The 18,292-nt window shown below is 35.7% G+C and overlaps 1 protein-coding gene across 10 annotated transcripts in view; it reads right to left on the reverse strand.

Moving 5' to 3' along the window:
• The window catches only part of RBFOX1 (RNA binding fox-1 homolog 1), a 107,647-nt gene that overhangs the window by 84,732 nt on the left and 4,623 nt on the right, over positions 1-18,292 (reverse strand). The window lies entirely within an intron of this gene.

Raw genomic sequence — 18,292 nt, forward strand, 5'->3', positions numbered from 1 at the left:
ATTACTGCTTTTTGCTATATATGTCAGTCAGCACTGTATGAGGTTCGTTTTCAGCTCTGAGATTTATGTCATTTGTCATCTTCCCAAAAAAGGTCACTTTCACAACTATCTACTTCTTTTGCGTGTTTCCCCCCCCCCCCCCCCGCTAATTTAAAAGCCCTGATAAACAGACATTTTAGCGAGTTATTGATGAGAATTGCCTGGAGGGAACCACAGGATGAAAAATTTGGCATCCTACTGACTATAAAATGACAGACACTGATAAAAATAAAAATTATGTAATAAACATTTGCTGTGGATATTTACTAATTCATAATTGCAACTTTCCAGCATCATTTTATGCCATAAATGTTACAATAAGTTACTGAAACTTGAACTATTTAACTACTGTTGATTGCATTTGCAGGCACATAGGGAATTGAGATGCTCAATTTTCCATAAAAATTTCTACCTCAACTGACATATACGAGCTAAACAAGTTTAATGCTGAAAAATTTAATTTAGGTATGGACAACGTTCATATAAAATAGTGAGGCACTCCTACATCTCTGCCCAGAAATATGTCAATTTTAATTTGTCATTCCAGAGAATAAATAATCTTCTGTATCTTATGACCCAGTATCATGCAATTATTATTCTTTCACAGATCTCTTCGATAGTTGACTTCTCACTTGACCTCTCTCCAACGTTATTCTACATACGTATCTATTTTAATAAAAATGATGTGTTATGTTACCATCTCATCAATATTAAAGAGAAACTATTTACCACAAAATAACGAGGATATATATCTAATCCCTAAGAGAAGCTAACATCCTGATACCTGCTTCTTGAGCTAGCCAAGTTACATGAAATGAGTATGTTCATAGCACTACCTAAATATAGAGTTACATTAATATTTATCACTGCTACTATCAAATCAGCAAACAGAGCTCTGTGAATATATAAGCGATAATAAAAAAGATTTGAAAAATACCAGAATAGTAAAAGCAAGATGGCCTTCCATATGATGCTTCGCTATTGTATATCTAGGAATTCTGTCAGTTCAGAATATGGGAAAAGGGGAAAATGAAACACAAAAATCTTTCACTAGTCTGAATGCAGAAATCACTCTTTCTGAAGTTAATGCAAGTTACATCTCAGGTAAAAACATCCTTTGAGTCTCAGGCATCATCAATTATTATAAATCTTTTCTAGGAGTTTTCTTTTACACATTTGTTTTTTCCTCTCTGAGTATACCACCTCCCAGGGCTATCATCTCACTTGACAGACCTGGCCAAATCAGCATACTGTCTCCTGGTTCTTATTTCACAATTATACAAATTTCATGTAAGATAGTTTAAATAAAAACATGTGGATTATTCTTTAAAACAAATCTGTCGTGAGGAACAGCATAAATAAAATCTACTCTTTTCTAAGTAAATCCAAATTTATTTATTTATTTATTTGTTTATTTTTTGTCTCTTTAGCTCAGTTTTAGAAAGAAAAACCTTCTTTTCAGGGAGTGAAGTTCACTTTGAATGGAACCTCTTTAAGCACAGGAGAGCCAATGGGCATTCCTCAGTTAGCTGATAGAGATTAGTTTATTTAAAGGGTTTAATACATTTGCACTGCACCAATCACCATGCGCCATTATGCGTACACTAAGGAAAGCCGTGAAATTTAAACCAGCAACCTCAACCTAAGAAGGCTTTGTGTTTTACTAGAAATTCCTGCAGTCACCTTCTTCTTTACTCTGACTTCATAATGGAGCCAAATTCTTAAAGGACTTCACTCAAGTTCTTAAAAGACTTAACACTGAGTAAAGATCTTAAAATCAATTAAAAACACATTCTACCCATTCTAAGAGAAGATGGCCGGTCTAGTTTTCCTGCAAATATCCAAGTGTTACCAATTCTCCCTGATATTATTTTGAGAAATTATCCTGCACTACTACTCTTTTTTTTTTTTTTTTTTAAGGCTCAGACCTGACTGCTGTTAACCCAAGCTTACAATATATTTCCCCTGTTCCTGTTCATTGATAAATCTTCATTTTTCAGAAAAAAAATGGTGTTGTAGATGAAATCCTTCACCCATGAACTCTGCTTTAAATGCAAATAAATGCTGTTCTGTAAGAGCTGTTTGCATGCTACCACAGAGTGAACGTGTCCCTTAACCGCCTTTTTTTAAGACTAAAGAGAACATAAAGAGTAAAACCAGCATAAAAGTATTATTTCTTCTTGGTCACACAGAAAACCTACTAGATTAGAATAACAAAGTTCTACCAAGCCTTGACCATATTTCAATAATCTGTAAATAAATACGAATTATTTACGTATTTTTAGTACCCACGTGAAGTTTAGAGTAAGAAAAACCTAATTTTACATATAGCAGACGATAAAATATTTACAGGAAATGAAGAAAGAGAACAAAGGCAATAGAGTGATTGTCTATCTTAGTGTATGCTGAGTTTCTCATATGTATACATATTCACATAAGGATAAACTGCTATAGGAATTTATATTAAAAAAAAAAATCATTAAATAAGGAAAAAAAAAATCCTCAAAACAGCCACCTGTTTTTCCCTGCTACACCAATCAAGTTATTTCTCAGAGAGAAAGAGCTTGTGAATGTGTTTGAGGCATTATTTGATTACGTTGACAATATTATGTGAGCAATGGTTGAGTACCCACTGTGCTGTACTTTTGACCAAATTGATTTGTGTAATGAACACTTGCTCTGTCTTTTCTCTAGCCTGAATAGGGCTCTTGATTTAACCAGTAGCGCTGGAAGCCAAGTGAATTTACAGCCCCCACAGTCATTCTCTCTCAATCTGGAGAGAATAGCAGCGGCAGTACATGAGCAAGTATAATTCAATACATTGTGCTATAAGCGCAGAAAATAATATCAGAGAGCTCTGCAATATACCTGTTTGATTTGATTTGTAAACTTGATAAAAAAGCAATCGAGAAAAGTTCAGCAGAAAAAAAAAATATATGCATCCTTAGCAAAACTGTAACCATACAGAATGTGTACAAAGAAGAAAAAAAATCATGCATAGTAAATCCTTTCCATACTTCGCTTAGATAATACTGCACATTTTCCATTTAAAAAGGGTCCAGATTCTGGAGAGTTACCATTCTATTAAAAAAGTCAGGAAAGATCAATTTAAAACCGAATTTAGGACTTACTGAAAACACAGTTTTCGCTCAACGATATTGCTAAATTTCCAATGCAATTGTGAACTTTTTTTTTTTTTTAACTCTAGGAATTCTAGATTTTAGACATGCACAGTGGTAAACTCTGACACTCATATTTCTAGTAATTAAATTCCTTTTTGATTCTGCTGTGTGAGAACTTTGGCATAATACTCAAAAGAAGAATTTCACCACCCACTCCTCCTATTTTTACATAACTTTCCATATCACAAACGGCATAAAGTTCCTGCTCTCATACACAAAAACACCAGACTATCCAAAGCGCCCACTGAAAACAAAATAAACAGAGTAGTAAAGTCCCTGTTCTATAAGGCCATCTTGTCCCAGCTCTAAAGCACCAAACAATACACTGGTTGCACTGTTCAGCCCATTGGTACATAACTGCAGTTCCTTCTTTCATTTCACTACTGACAGAAGTGCGGTAATGTTCGCTTGTTTCTTGGGTTCTTATTAACATAATGCATGTTTTAAAGTTGAGACAAAATGCAAGGCACACTCATATCTATCTAGCCAAACAGGGTTTTGGTGATCCATGTATGTTGCAGATTCTGAATACGTTGTCTCAAAACTTAGACAAAACCTACCAGTATAAGGAGTGGATATGATTTGCAAAAGAATATTTATGATTGATTTTAATGGAGCTTTGAGTAACTAAGGGATCGCTGAGTTTAGTTAAGGACAACAAGATAACATCAACATATCAATAAATTGGAGAAGGAATCATAGTAGGTTGCTTTAATGCATTTATGTATTGTGTAAATATTTCTGACTGCCTACTGATCACATCCATGAATATCACAACAGCAATTAACAAAATCATTTTCTTATCATCTACTTCCCACATTCATTAGCTAAGAAGTGCATACAATGTAAGCACATTTTAAGAAGTTCATTCTACACCTACAAAAACTAAACTATTGTGACATTGTCACAATAATTTAAAAAGAAATTCCTCGCTTTTATCCTTAAAAAAATAAATTAAAAATTAAATATACACTAAGAAATGTTTTAATGGTCAAAGGACAAAATAATTAACTCAATTCACAGTAAATTTCTTAAACAGTATTACATAGGCACAAAGAACCATTCAATTAATTTAGCTGTATCTCTTTCACCTATTAGTCATAATAATACTATTTCTGATGTAATTCTTGTAGCTCTTTCAAAGGACTTCAATAGTGGAAACAAAGTGCTTAAAGATAATTTTCTTTCAATACTTGAAAGGCTAACATGAGAGACAACCAATGAAACAACGGCATGGAAGTAAACAGAGAAACCTTGACTAGAGTTGATAAAAAGTTTTTAACCTTCTAAATGGAAGCATAGCTTTATAATGCACAGGCACGTACACATGAAGATCAGCAACACAAACAAAAAGCTATCAATATTCCCAATGCTAAAAATTACTTGCTGGTGTAATTTTCACCCACAAATTATGACCACAGTTCACCTCTTGGATTTCTCTCACAATGCTGTTAGTTTCCTCTTACACATCTAAAAAGAAACAAAAAGCTGAACGTGGCTACACGGCCAGCTGAAACCAAGTCCTGCCTTCGGTACCACCTTTGGACACAGGTCCCTTCCATCTCCCTTGTCTTCATACCAGTGCTTGTACAGATCAAGCATTGGGTCAGATTTGTCAATCCAATTGAAAATTAACACTTCACACAATTAGGCAGTGGGCTGTTCAGCTATTCAACTATTGATGGTGGGTGAGAGAAAGCTGGAGCCGGGCTCCTTTTTACAGCAGCTGACCTAGAGATTTATCTCAGATTACCTTAACTTGTTAGGAAATGGACACTTACTGAAGCCACAGAGAAAGACTTCAGGGATCAGAGTTACATGGATAAATTATACAGAAAATGAGTGATGAAGCTTCCTCAGAGAGTACTAATGGGGTACTAAATACTCCCTAAATAAGTTTTCATCTCCACCTCACTTATTACCTTAATACCTGATGAAATGATTCATGAAACAACATACACAGAAAGGTAACTATAATTTTATGCATGGTCATTAGTTCACATGTCACCGTTGTGTAACAGAATGAAATTCTTTCTTAAGTATTTAAATTAGTTCAAAAATTCTTAGAAGTATTATCCCACATAAATCAATTTTATGAAAAGCTGCAAAGCAACAGTAAGCTCATTAATTTTTCTCTTCTAGGAACAGACTCTAGAAATTTCTCTTGGTTAGTGATGCTAGCTTGTATGAAGTCATGGTTGTATCCTAGCAAAGCTGTAACGTTTGACATGGTTTGTCTAACTGAAAAATCATTAAAGAAAAACTACATTATACAGCTTTGGGAGATATTATTTTCTTTAAAAGAAATACGTGAAGCATCTTTAGTTGGAACATTTACAGATTTGGCTATGAAGAGTTGTTCAGAAAGCAATATTTTCCTTCAGCTGGAATAAACGCACTCTATTTTCTGAAATTCTCCCCTTAACCTGACTGATGTTATGCACATGAACTCTCTTTTTGTAAGAGCTGTGTTGACACAACCAACTGCTGAGTGAACTTGTGAGAGTACAGTTTCACACTGTGAGAGAATGGCTGATTGCTACAGTGCAAGCTCATGAAAAGAAAGAAAACGTGACAATATGATAAAAGCCGTTCATTGTTTGACCCCTCACCTATTCCTGAATTCCTGCTGTGACTTCCCATTTGCTCACTTGCATGTTTTTGCACAAGTCTTGATCCTTTCAAACAACCCAACAGAATGTGAGGGTTTCCTGAATCACAAAAAGTCACTTTATAAATCACATTTACCTCTTTATGCAAAGATATCACACACTAACTTAACAAAAGGCAGTTCTACTTCTAGGCAGGATAGTATTTTTTCAAGCACATACATAATTCTAGAGTTTAAGGACATTCCTTGGGAAAAAAAAAAAAAAAGAAAAAAAAAAAAGCTAATTTATTTATTATTAGTTTTATTTGGTTCACTCCTATATCTTATCATGTTGCAAACAAAAGATCTACCTATTCTCATCTCACACCTGTTCAGAGAAGCCATCAGCCATAATTGTCTCAAGCAGATTTGCTATTTATAGGAATCAGTACTGAATGTTATATCTGTGCTTTCTCAGGTATTATTATAGAGAAGTTTCATCTTAATCTCAGAAAAGGGATTTAGTTTAGTTTGCAAATCATAAAAGCACATTGTGGCTGAGGGCCAACCCCATGCTTAAGCAGGATCACTCAGAGCAGGTTGCCCAGGCGGCTTTTGAATTGCTCAAAGATGGCAAAGTATAACGAAGTATAACCTCTCTCTGGACAGCCTGACAGCATTCAGTCACTCTCGCTATTAAAAAGTAAGTAAATAAGTAAATAAATAAAGCTTACTGTTGTTCAGATGGAATCTATGTTTCTGTTTGATACAATGATGACACAAACCTATAAGGGGTGGCTTCCACACCACAGGACTGTACAGACCTTAATAGTCTGCAGAAATAAGCAAAGAAAAATCTCATGAAATCCAGCACAATGAAATCTAAAGTCCTACATCTGGGCAGGAAAACCCCTACGGGCCAGAGCAGGCTGGGGACTGAGTGGCTGAAATGCAGTTGTATTGAAAAAGGCATGGGAGCCCTGGAAGGCAACTGGAATGTGACTCATCCATATGCCCTTGCATAAGAGTGGTCACCAGCACTATAGATATATGGCATGAATTTCATTTACACATATTCTTTTGTAACTTTGGAGGGAAGTAATATTGTAAATTACAACCTTCTGGCAGCCCCGCCTGTGGCAGGGGGGTTGGAACTTGATGATCCTTGAGGTCCCTTCCAACCCAAGCCATTCCACGATTTACTGTCTGCTCATTTCTCTCTCAGTAATGAAATAACCTGCTCCAAAAGACTGGAAATTTCCTGATGTCCCAAAAGCTACAGAAAAATATTAGAATTGATTCACTTATTATTATTTACAAGAGCAAAAGAAAGAAAAACAGTCAATCACGAGGCTCACAAACAGTAGGCATAACTTGAAATTCCCTCAGTTATTTGCATAACCATCCAATATGATTTAATGACTGTAGTTATGAGATTATATAAATTCATGAAGAATATATATTTATTAATGCATATACACAGGACTCTTTCTCTTCCCCATTAGAAAGTCAGGTGAACTTTTCAGCTGAAAGAAAATGAATTGTGATCTAAAGATGAGCAGTTCTGTTTCACTTGACTTCCTCATGTGAAGAGCCTCTAATAGACATTGTGGGGCAGATGCATTAAATTAGAAACCACAGCATTGATTTCTGTATTTTTATTTTTTTAATTTCCTTAGGAAGAAAAAAGAAAGAGAAGGTTAATTAAGCTCCCCCATGCAATTCTATTAAGAACATCCATGATTACTGTAGCAGGAGGAAGATATTTAATACAAACGTCAAGTAACAGGTACTGTTAAAATCTACACCTAGTCCATGACTGAGCAGCTACAGCTGCTTTAAGGTAATGCAGACACTTAAAGCAAAATCAAACAAAAGAAACAAAGCAAGTTTGTGGCCAGAATCGCAACACATAAAAGCTCATACCCTAATCTACAACTACAAGCTGCCAATATGTAACTTTTCTGTGTTATCAAAATCCTGCACTTTGTAACATGAAGTAACAGAGTGGTCCATCGGGGCTTGTTTATCAGGATTTCAAGCTTGAACAACTGCTCCAAAGTAAAGTAAACCTTGCCAAAATTTATTAAGAAATACATTGTTTGAAGAGATGTTATGAATGCTTTTACTAGATGCAGATTTCACTTCGTGTTCTCTCACTCACGGGTATTTGGGAAAGAATCCACTGTACTGCAGTGCTCTTGCCAAGTTTAAATGTGGTCTTATAGAGATTTACCAAAGGCGTATTTCTTTGATCCACTGTCAACTTTCTAATTATATCTTAGTAAGGGCAGAACGTGTCTATTTTTAACATTCAAAAAATAATAATAATTACAAAACAGGCTTCTGCAATAGGAGATGGATGTATCTATCAATCTATCAAATACTTTCCTGTAGACATGCATCTTATTTAATTCTCCAAAACTACTAAATGTCCTTCAGATACAGGTTTACTTCATTGAGAGTATAAAGTGAAAGTGCTTCTTTTGTTACCATGGAGCAGAGACGCCTGACAACAAGTACCAACCAACAGCCTGTAAATAAAAGTTCTTCGTCTTTGATTTCAGATTGTATTAACTACTTAAATTTAGCTTATCCAAGACACGGCACTTCATTGAAAAGAGTGGAATTGACCCAAAGGATTAATTACAGTAAAATTATCCTAATGTGTCATAAGCTCTGATACTGGAATAAGAGGAAGGCATGAAAATTAACACTTCAGAGAGGTAGATATTAAATGAGAATTATTAGCTGCGTCAGCATATTGGACACAAGTATATGCTGCAGCAGACTTCTAAGACTGAGAAGTTCTATAGTTTATTACGATAAAGTCAATTTTACCATAAAGTAAATGCTCACTTTGTCAATTTAGCACTGTATTTCTCCTAGTCCTGAAAGATAATTATCAGGTAACATTCAGCTTTATAGAATTTATAACAATTTTGTTTCTTTTGTGCACTATCACTTACTTTATCTCATGGAAACCTATTAACATACAGCAGTCAAAAACCATCAAATACTACTTCATTATTTATTTTGGGTATACAAGTGCACCTATGACCTACGCTCTTCAGAAATTAAATTAGCCAAAAAGATCTGTGTGCTTTGTATTATTTCTTTTTTTTCCCACTTCTTTCATCAGTTTCAAACAGAGTGCACTTATAAGCAGAGGAGAGCCTCTGCGGAGAGGGAGACACAGCGATAAATGCAAAAAGATAAGTACAACTACACAGAGAAGATACTCCAGCTTTACATTCCTGTATTACAGAATAAATTCAACTCAAAGATTTTATAACCACAAGCATTCATACTGAAAGGTACTAATGCATCATTATGATCTAGCAGGTTGCTTGCTGTGTTTTACAGCCTTTCACACTACATTAACCTTTTGTACCTCAAAGTATTTATGATCTCATAAGTAAGTATTTATCAAACTGAAAGCTCATATACAGCAATGTACTTCAGCTATCATTGTTTGGGAACATTTGTAATTCCTTTTTGCCTGAATTCTGAATCATCAGCATACAGTCCATATATATATAAATATATTGTAAAACAAAAACATTAATGTGAAATAAAACTACTTTTCCACTGCTCATGAGACTGATTAGATAGAAAATAGCCAAATCTTTCAATTTTGGTTTCATGTCAATGTGATAAAGATCTGCTAGAGCCATTTTTTTTCTAAATTTATTATTATTATTATTATTATTATTATTTTACATAAATTTTGTTCTATATTCAATGCCATATCACAACCAAACAATACACCAAGCCAAGTTATCCGTACAGGAATTTCTGATGTCATGGACAGTGCCATGACCTGTAATTAACAATAAATGAATAAATATAACCACAAAATACAGCAACTCACACAGCGTGCATCCTTTGTTAAATGTCTCCCCAATTCATATGCTTAGGAAAAAAAAAATAAATCAGCAGGTGATGAAATGTTGGATAAATACAGCATTGCTTGCAAGTAATTTTTCCTGGCAAATTAGTATGAAATGCGAGGTACTGAAATCTACCATGAGCAAAGTAATACTATAAGCACTCATAAAATCTGTGGCTAACTACAGTAACATTCCATAAGCTAAACATATCTACAGGGCCGATCTAAGCCAACTGTTTCTCTGCTCTTAACTGGGTGTATCAGGCAAGGACAGAGAATTATCCAAAGACATGTGGTTATAGGCAGACATGAATATTTAACAGGTCGTGGGGAGTTTTAAACCATCATCACTGGACCTCTGTTGTAATCCTGGCAGCATTTATTTTACTTTTATTGTTTCTTGCCCAATCTTTGACTCCTTAATCCAGTTCCTTCATACAAGGAAGGTGTAAATAAGCTGCAGAGCTACTCCAAAGCAAAAGAACAGATGTTTCTTAATAGATGCTACCATGCACCATAACCCCATCAAAAGGTGCGGTATAGATGGAGCACTCAATGCTCCAAAAGCACACATCACGTCCAAACAAAACTCAGCAATAGCATTCTGCTGCTAGAGAAAACAAGCATCTCTCAGTGTGCTTGGGTTAAGGACAGCCAGCTGCTGCAGTCAGCTTTGATACATATTTGCCTTACGCAGGTTACTTAAACTACTTGTTCCTTAATTCGTCCTCTGTGGAAGTAGAAAGGATAACAATTGAAATTCAATAAAAACTCACAAAATGGTCACTGGGATGAAATCAATCATTTCACAAGATACTCAGAGAGAAACATCCCTCTAAACTGAACATAAAAGGAATATCGCACTAGATTTAAGTAGCAGCACCACACTCAGAAATGTGAGTGTGTCAGCAGTATCTGCAAATGTCAGCAGCAAAAACCACCTTCAGTTGAAAGTGAGTGCAACACTTCTCTTAGGATAAAACTCTGTTCTGCCTCTGAAGGAAAGCATTATGAATCATGGTGAAAATTCACTATATATAGCATTACCAGTTCATAAGTTATCAAACACTGTCCAGGAATTATGAATGATCCAATGCCTACCTTGAAAACGTGACTACTTCCCAAATTTCTAACTTGCAGTGGCTGTGAAACACCTGAAGAGAATGGTCCATTTTCCTGTCATATTGAGATGGATTTTAAATGGGTGCCTCAGAATTTGCGTACTGCAATAAGATTCTTATTTGAGTTCATTGATGGTTCTCAGGCAGGGAAGGGATCAGTGGTAACAGCAACTATTTCAGTAGAGGAGATTTAAAGAGTCTCCTCTGGAAAAGAAAACGCAGAATGCCCCTTTGATCGAGAGTAGTGGATGGCCTGAGGGGTCTGTAGTGCAAAGGTCATGGGTGGATAAGTAAAAAAAAAACAACCAACCAAAAAAAGATGCAGTACAATATGATGATATTGTAAAAAAACTGCATGGGATACCCTCTGAAAAAGCATCTAGATTCAGTGAGATGCATTCATCTAGATAGAAATACCAGAGAGTTTGCGTAGGTTCTCCACATTACTTATGTAAACCCTTCAGAAGATTACATATGGTCTTTGTAACATCACGGAGAGGGAATGAAAGAAAAATACCACATTATATGGGAATGGAAAAAACTGGGATGAAACAGGAAGCATAGACAAAGTAATCGTATTGAAAAATAACCAATGTGGAAAATCAGAGGAAGATTATAAAAAGGGATTAAAGAGTCATAAAGATAAAAAAGAAAATAAATAGAACGCATTCAAAGATTAAGAGCAGGCAAGAAGCAAGAAAAGCAAGAGAGGCAGGTTTTTCACTTATGTCATTCTTTTAAGAATATTAGCAATTATTTCCTTTTTGTACATAAAGTCATCTCAATTACCCGTTTCCCTGCAGTCTGAACAAAAAACACGTGTGCGACTTTAATCACATAAATAAAGAACACAAAGCACATGGCAATTACCTAAATCTCAAAGAAAAGTAACAAATAAGATGAAGTTACTCTTTCATCAGCTGTTTTTTTCTGAAGTTAACAACAGCTCACATATCAATGTGAAAGAACCTCAGTTCTATACAAAGCAGAGTAGTAGGTTCCAAACTCAGAGAAACAACAGGGGGTTTTCTTTTGCTTCAGGACAACAGCACATAAGGTGTCAGTAGAAGCATTCCACTGTGAGTAAATCTTTCAATAAACAATCAAATATGTACACCATTTCAAGTAGTATCTGGCAACAAGATACAACTGTAAACTAAAATTTATCTTGAGGTTGCAAAACTTCAGGCAGGAGGAGTGAAATTTAGTTTTATGAGTACCTTATTTTTTAAAAAACTAATGATGCTGATCTCCACATGTATTATTATGCTAATATCTTGATCTAAAATAAATTTTAAAGCATTATTTTCAATATAAATCAGAAAAAAACAATGTAATTAGGTATAAGAAATAGGAAATCGTTTTCTTTAAGCTTAGATTGTAATGTGAAACTCAGAAAACTATGTACTAAGTAGCTCAGATTCACTAAGACAGTATTCTCCTATTAATAGTTTTAATCACATTACCTGCAGTTTACAGTTCAAAGTTATGTATGATTTCATAACCAAAGTTGTTATAGCCTCGTGTCCCGGATTGACCTCCGAGCTTCATACAAGAATAAAATCAAGATACACACACAAAATAAACTAGTCTAGTTTTCCACAAATTGCAGCCTATCTCTTGAAATGTAAATTACTGTTGCCCTGCTGCTTTTTTTGTAAATAAACTTTTTTTTTTTTTAATGTAGCATTCAAGAGTGAAAAAAGAAAACCACCAAGACTCACATATATTTGTTCATCCATCGTTTCTTTTTCTGCAGTTAATAAACAAATGGTCATGTAAGGTCTAGATCTGTGCAATTTAAAATGACAAGCAAAATTTTTCTGTGTACCACAAAATGACTAAATAATGCACAATGTGCATTCGATCATTATCTCTGTCTACATCCTTTCCCACTAAGGTTTAAAAGGACAACCTGTAATGGCTTCCTGAATGCATACCTAGTTCTATGAAATTTTTCCTTCGCCTACTTCTGTCTGTAATGTGTGTTTTGACCTGCTTCATCTTTAGCAGACTGTAAAATAGCTTCAAACTTACAGGTGAACTGAAACGCTTGCAGGTTCAGCCAAGACAGATCTAGGTGCCTCGCTATTGCCTTTCTAATACTGACAGACAGTAAAATAAGATGTCTGAATCAAGCTGCTCTTTCACACTGAGCCTAGAAAGGGAGCATACTAAGCAAGGAAAAGTGGTAAGTCAGCCCACACACGAGTGGGCTTAAATTAAAGTACTTCTGGGAATGAGTGGGTGGAAGAGCTGAAGAGAGAGCTATGTGGGAGAGCAATGGAAACTTGAGAGTATAAACAGGGATTTACAAAAATGTTTTAGGGTTTAGGTGTAATAAACCCCTAAGACATCATTAACTTAGACCAACAGGTAGTCATACCCATGTGGAAATTAAGTTATGATGCTGTGGAAAAGACTGTCACATTACCAGAAATTCACCCTTGTAATTTAAGGAAGAAGACAGAAAGGCAATGGAAACACGGCTCTTAGTTACAAGCACTGTTAGTTTTCCATATAAAAAAACATTTTAGTTGATGGAATGTTCTACCCAACCATTCTGACCTCTGCTGAAGAGTTTCTTGCAAGCAAGGACCTAAGGGTGTTCTTGGTCGACCAAGTTATTGACAACATATTCTCCTCATGCCTTTGCACAAAGTGCTCCTGCCTACATAGAAGTTTATACTACAGTTACAATAACTTGGTGCAAGGAAGAATCAATGTGTTCTGATAAAGTTGCAAACTGTTAACCACTTTTTGCAGGTCAATTACAAAAGAATGGAAAACATAATTAGTCTTACCTAATCTAGCAGAGGCACTCCTGTATTTAGAGAAAATGAGAGCTAATTTTCTCAAGAAAAAAATCCCCCACATAAGTGAGGATTGTTTCTAATTACCATGTTATAATGTAAGATGCAGAAGGTCAAATATAAAGTAAGTTGTAATTAGCTATTTCACCACAGCAAGGTTCCCTTTGAAATGCATGCTTCGTTTATTCAGCAAAATGTGCAACAAATGTTTTTCTCAAGACATCGGAACCCGAAGCACAGCCAGAACATTTGGATACTTAACACTGCTGAGAGAGAAGAAAAGGCCAATAATAAAACATAGAAGAATTGGTATGGAGAGCAAAGAGCCCAAGAGATGACACAAAGTGCAAGAAAACTAAAAACAAAACCTACATGGCAAGTACTTTCTGGAAGGAAATTCTATGTTAACTTAGCAACACAGGGAAAGAGTCATTTATCTTCTTAGCAGGCAACACAACTAATACAAAGAGAGACACTTTTAAACTGTTTCATATAAAGCAGTCCATTTGAATTTCTGTGTATCCCCAAGAAGAAGCTACATTAGAGCACGCACTGACAAATACAGATGTTTAAGTGAGCAAAATGTCTGTGCTATTCTTTAGTATAAGCAAAGAAACACAAGCAGGGCACAGTTACCAAGTTTGCACACAGTGCTCACAGAAAAGAAGCCTCTTAGAAGTAATAATGCCTACAATCACAAGCCATTATTGTGCCTCACCAAACTAGCACAGCATTATGTTATCTATCTGGGATGTCGGTTTTGATCTTTTCACTCTACCTCAGAGCAGGAACTGGACCAAGCTGCTTGCTTTCAGAGGCTCGGGAGCAGTTGGAGGTGTTGAAACAAGCTCCTTGGAATATTTGATTCTAGTAGTAGGTGCGGACAAAATGGCATTACTGAAACAGAACACCATGATGATACAATAGCCTACAGCAGCATGATATTATTTAGATAAACAAACACTGCTGTAACTATTGTCAAAGTGTTATCAACTATCTAGCAAAGCTGGTGTCAAATGTCTATAGACAAACAAACAAAACCAGAACTGAAGTGGAATAAAAAGCTTTGACAGCAGTTGGGGAAACAAAAAGAATAACCACAACATCCACAGGGAAATGTGACTTGCAAGACAGCCACTTCATGGTGAGAAGTTCCTTGTTGCTCCGTAGAGAGAGCACAGTCCTCCAAGCGCAGCTATTCTGAGAAATGATTGACATGGCTCTCTGCACTGCAATTCTGTGCCATGTGTTTTCCAGACAGAACTACACAATGAGGCAGTTCCTGGATATATGTGCCAGATGTAATATGAAAACCTATTAGGCATAAGGAGAATATTCAGAGAAAAGGTTAATACCATCTGCACTCAGCAGCACTGGAAAAGCGTCCTGGTCTCCAAACAGTTTCTTGGTGTAGTGGGCAGAAAGGAAGTCTACCTCTAGGCTAATGAACACCATCACAGTTACATGACAAATGAGCAAAATGAAGACAGTATCATTCTAAGTACCTTTGCTTCAATAGCACTCCTGTAGAAACGAGAACTGATGAACACCTCTACATCAAGCAGGATACAGCCAACTGCTAATCATGAAACACAGTTTCTTGAAAGAACTAACGTACTTCCACATCCTCAGGAGGTAGACAGACCAGGAACAAAGCAATAGGATAAAAAAGAGAACTAAGGTGAATAAAAAAGGGGGAAAAAAAAACCAACACACACACACTTTATGTCATTTACATAAAGAACAGAGCAGTAAATGGAGCTAGCAAATATACATATCTCAGAAAACGATAGGAGCAATCTACCCAGCCGTGGGCTTAGGTGATGCAGTCAAGCACTTCACTGTGAAAATTTGTTCCTGTCAGTTCCCTTACCCAAATTAAAAAGCTCAATATAGAAATCAGTAAAAAAAATCAACAATCTCTTCATCAAAACAATCAAGATCAACCCGGTAAACAACCTTTCAGCCTAGAGTATCACTAAGCCTTTCCACATCCATATAAGACAAGATGGTCCCTGCAACATGATTAAGAACGCACAAACCTAGACACAATGTCAAGAAAAGAAACCAACACATTTTCAAACCACCAATTCTCAAAGGAGATGCAAAAATGCAGAGTAAAAGCAGGTCAACTGTAAGAGTAGACAGTTTTATCTAGCATATCAACTATACTCACAGAGAAAAGCATCAAGTTCAGTGCATGCTACATGAGTAATTTTGGTAGTTGGTAAGTTGATATTTAACCACTGCATGGGAGTTGTGCAGCTTTATTTCAGGTCTTCTAAAGGAGTTCAGAAGCACTGCACCCCCCAGTACCATGCTGAATATTGATTCCGAACTGGCAACATCTCAAAGCAGCTTTGCTTGAGGATGCCTGTCCAAGCATACAACTTAACAAATGTACCTCAGCTTGCAATATCTGATGACATCACATGCCAAGGAAGAGAGACTACAATAACCACATGGTTGATCTAAATCAGAAGCATAATTAACATTAGAGGTGAATATTTTTTTAATACTCACACATAGATAAAAATTAGAATGGCAGAAATTAGTTTGTTGTTGTTTTTTTTTTTTGTTGTTGTTGTTTTTTTTCTACCATACCATATCTGCTTCTATAACTAGCATAATGCGCTCTCAAGGGGAAGCAACAGAGAAACAAACTCCACTATTATCTGCTTTCTTACACACTTCGTATTTACAAATCCATCTCCAACTGACATCAATGGAAACTGTGTACAAACAATAGTTGAACATGTTTTATTCTCTGAACTATCTAATGTATACACAATATATTCACATAGATGTATGTACACATGTAAAAGATGATATAGTTCCTAAAATGATGGAATGTATTAAAAATGCTTTTAATTTTGTATTTCGTAGCATAACAATCAAAACTACCAGGAAAATTTTTCTGTTGTTATTTAGTCATAACTTTGTTACACTCTTATAATTGTTCACCTCCTTCATGACAGAAATAATGTACTGTTTTTGTTGATGACAAAATGTATGTTTGATGCTACGCAACTCCAAAAGTCTATTAGCACTTAACCTCAGAAGAGAACCCAGGACTGGATGAGTATCGATTAAGCATACACTCATATAGACTACTTCCTTGATTAAATTTAAATAAACATATTGATCCAAGAGAGGAAAATCATCTTATTCAGAAGGGACACAAAATAAAATCAGACAGTATTTTATTGTGCACAGATTGTTTCATATTGTTTTGGTTAAATCATCCTGTTCTTAAATATTTACTTCCCTTTTCATTCTGTACATTTTCTTCTGTTTTATTGTATCAAAGCACAGAGTCAGTAGTCCCTAGACATGCTCAGCACCACTCATTTTCAAAAATCTTCCTAACAAAGTATAGAGTGAAATAACAGATTTAAAGAGAAACTATGAAAACACTATGAAAAAGACTTCACTAAACCCAAAGAGATGTGCACAGCTGGGCATATGTGAAATCTGCCTGATATGCATCTGCATATACCTATTCGTAATGTCTCTTTGGTATGTTAAGTGTAATACTAAAGAGACTCAGAAAAGGAGATTTCAGGTATAGGTACCACGATGAAATTGTGCAAGCAAACTCTGACCATAATTTTGTGAAACTGGTGAAGCCGGTATTTTCAGTGTATACTTTTGCAGAGAGGGAACTTTAAATATAACACTACAATTTAGATAAACATCTCTTTAATTTTATTTTTTTCTTAAATAACTTTCTTGAAAATATCCTAATGTCAAAAGCAAGGAAATTTAATTCTTTATGAACAACGAGGGAGCTATTTAAACAAAGTTATGCATATTTCTCTGTAAGAAGGGAAACAGGAAGGCAAGAAAAAGAACCATAATAAGAAGAGGCAAGTAAGCGAAATTCCCAGAATACAAGGGGTTAGTGGAATTTAACTATCATCCTTTAGAGAATGGAAATTCACCCCTCGTGGAGCCAGAAGGGAAAAAGTATATGACAAGTAAAATGCAAGCTGCATATTAGTAAGACAATAAGGAAGTCAGAAGACCAGACTGCAAAGGGTACAAAAACAAGAGTCAAACCTATTGGTGTGTCACAGCTTTCAGGGGAATCATTGTATTTGTTGGAGCTAGGATTGAATAGAAAACTTGGAAAAGATGAGGGTATCACAGGCAAACCAAGTGATTTCTTTTCATCAGTCCTTGCCACAGAAGATGCTGGAAAAACACCCAACATTTCTGACAAAGAGAAAAATGCTCCTTCAAAGTGAAAAATCAAAAAGAGGAGAGCAAACATAATAAACAGAAAGCAGTAAATGACGAGGGATGTGTTCAGCCCTACTCACATCAACAGGCGTTTTACCACTGATTTTACTACAGCTAATATATAGGGTTGCTTCAAGCATATGACCGGACTGTTCTGTGCTTGAATCTATGTATGTCATGCAGATGGTCAGTGGCTCAGAAATTTACCAGCCCTGGGCACTGGGTAAACTGGGTTCCAATCAAGAATCAAGACAGAAGCACTACACTATCCATGTATGAAATACAAGACTTTCAAATTACAAGATAGGACCACCCAAGGAGTCTCTAGCATAATTCGTAACACTTCCGAACGTCGTATGTAAACCAAATAGAAAAAAGTCTATCATTTCCACTCTGCTAAGCACAGGCTC

The sequence above is a fragment of the Coturnix japonica genome, chromosome 14, assembly GCF_001577835.2.
Source record: "Coturnix japonica isolate 7356 chromosome 14, Coturnix japonica 2.1, whole genome shotgun sequence".
In the NCBI taxonomy this organism is placed as follows: domain Eukaryota; kingdom Metazoa; phylum Chordata; class Aves; order Galliformes; family Phasianidae; genus Coturnix; species Coturnix japonica.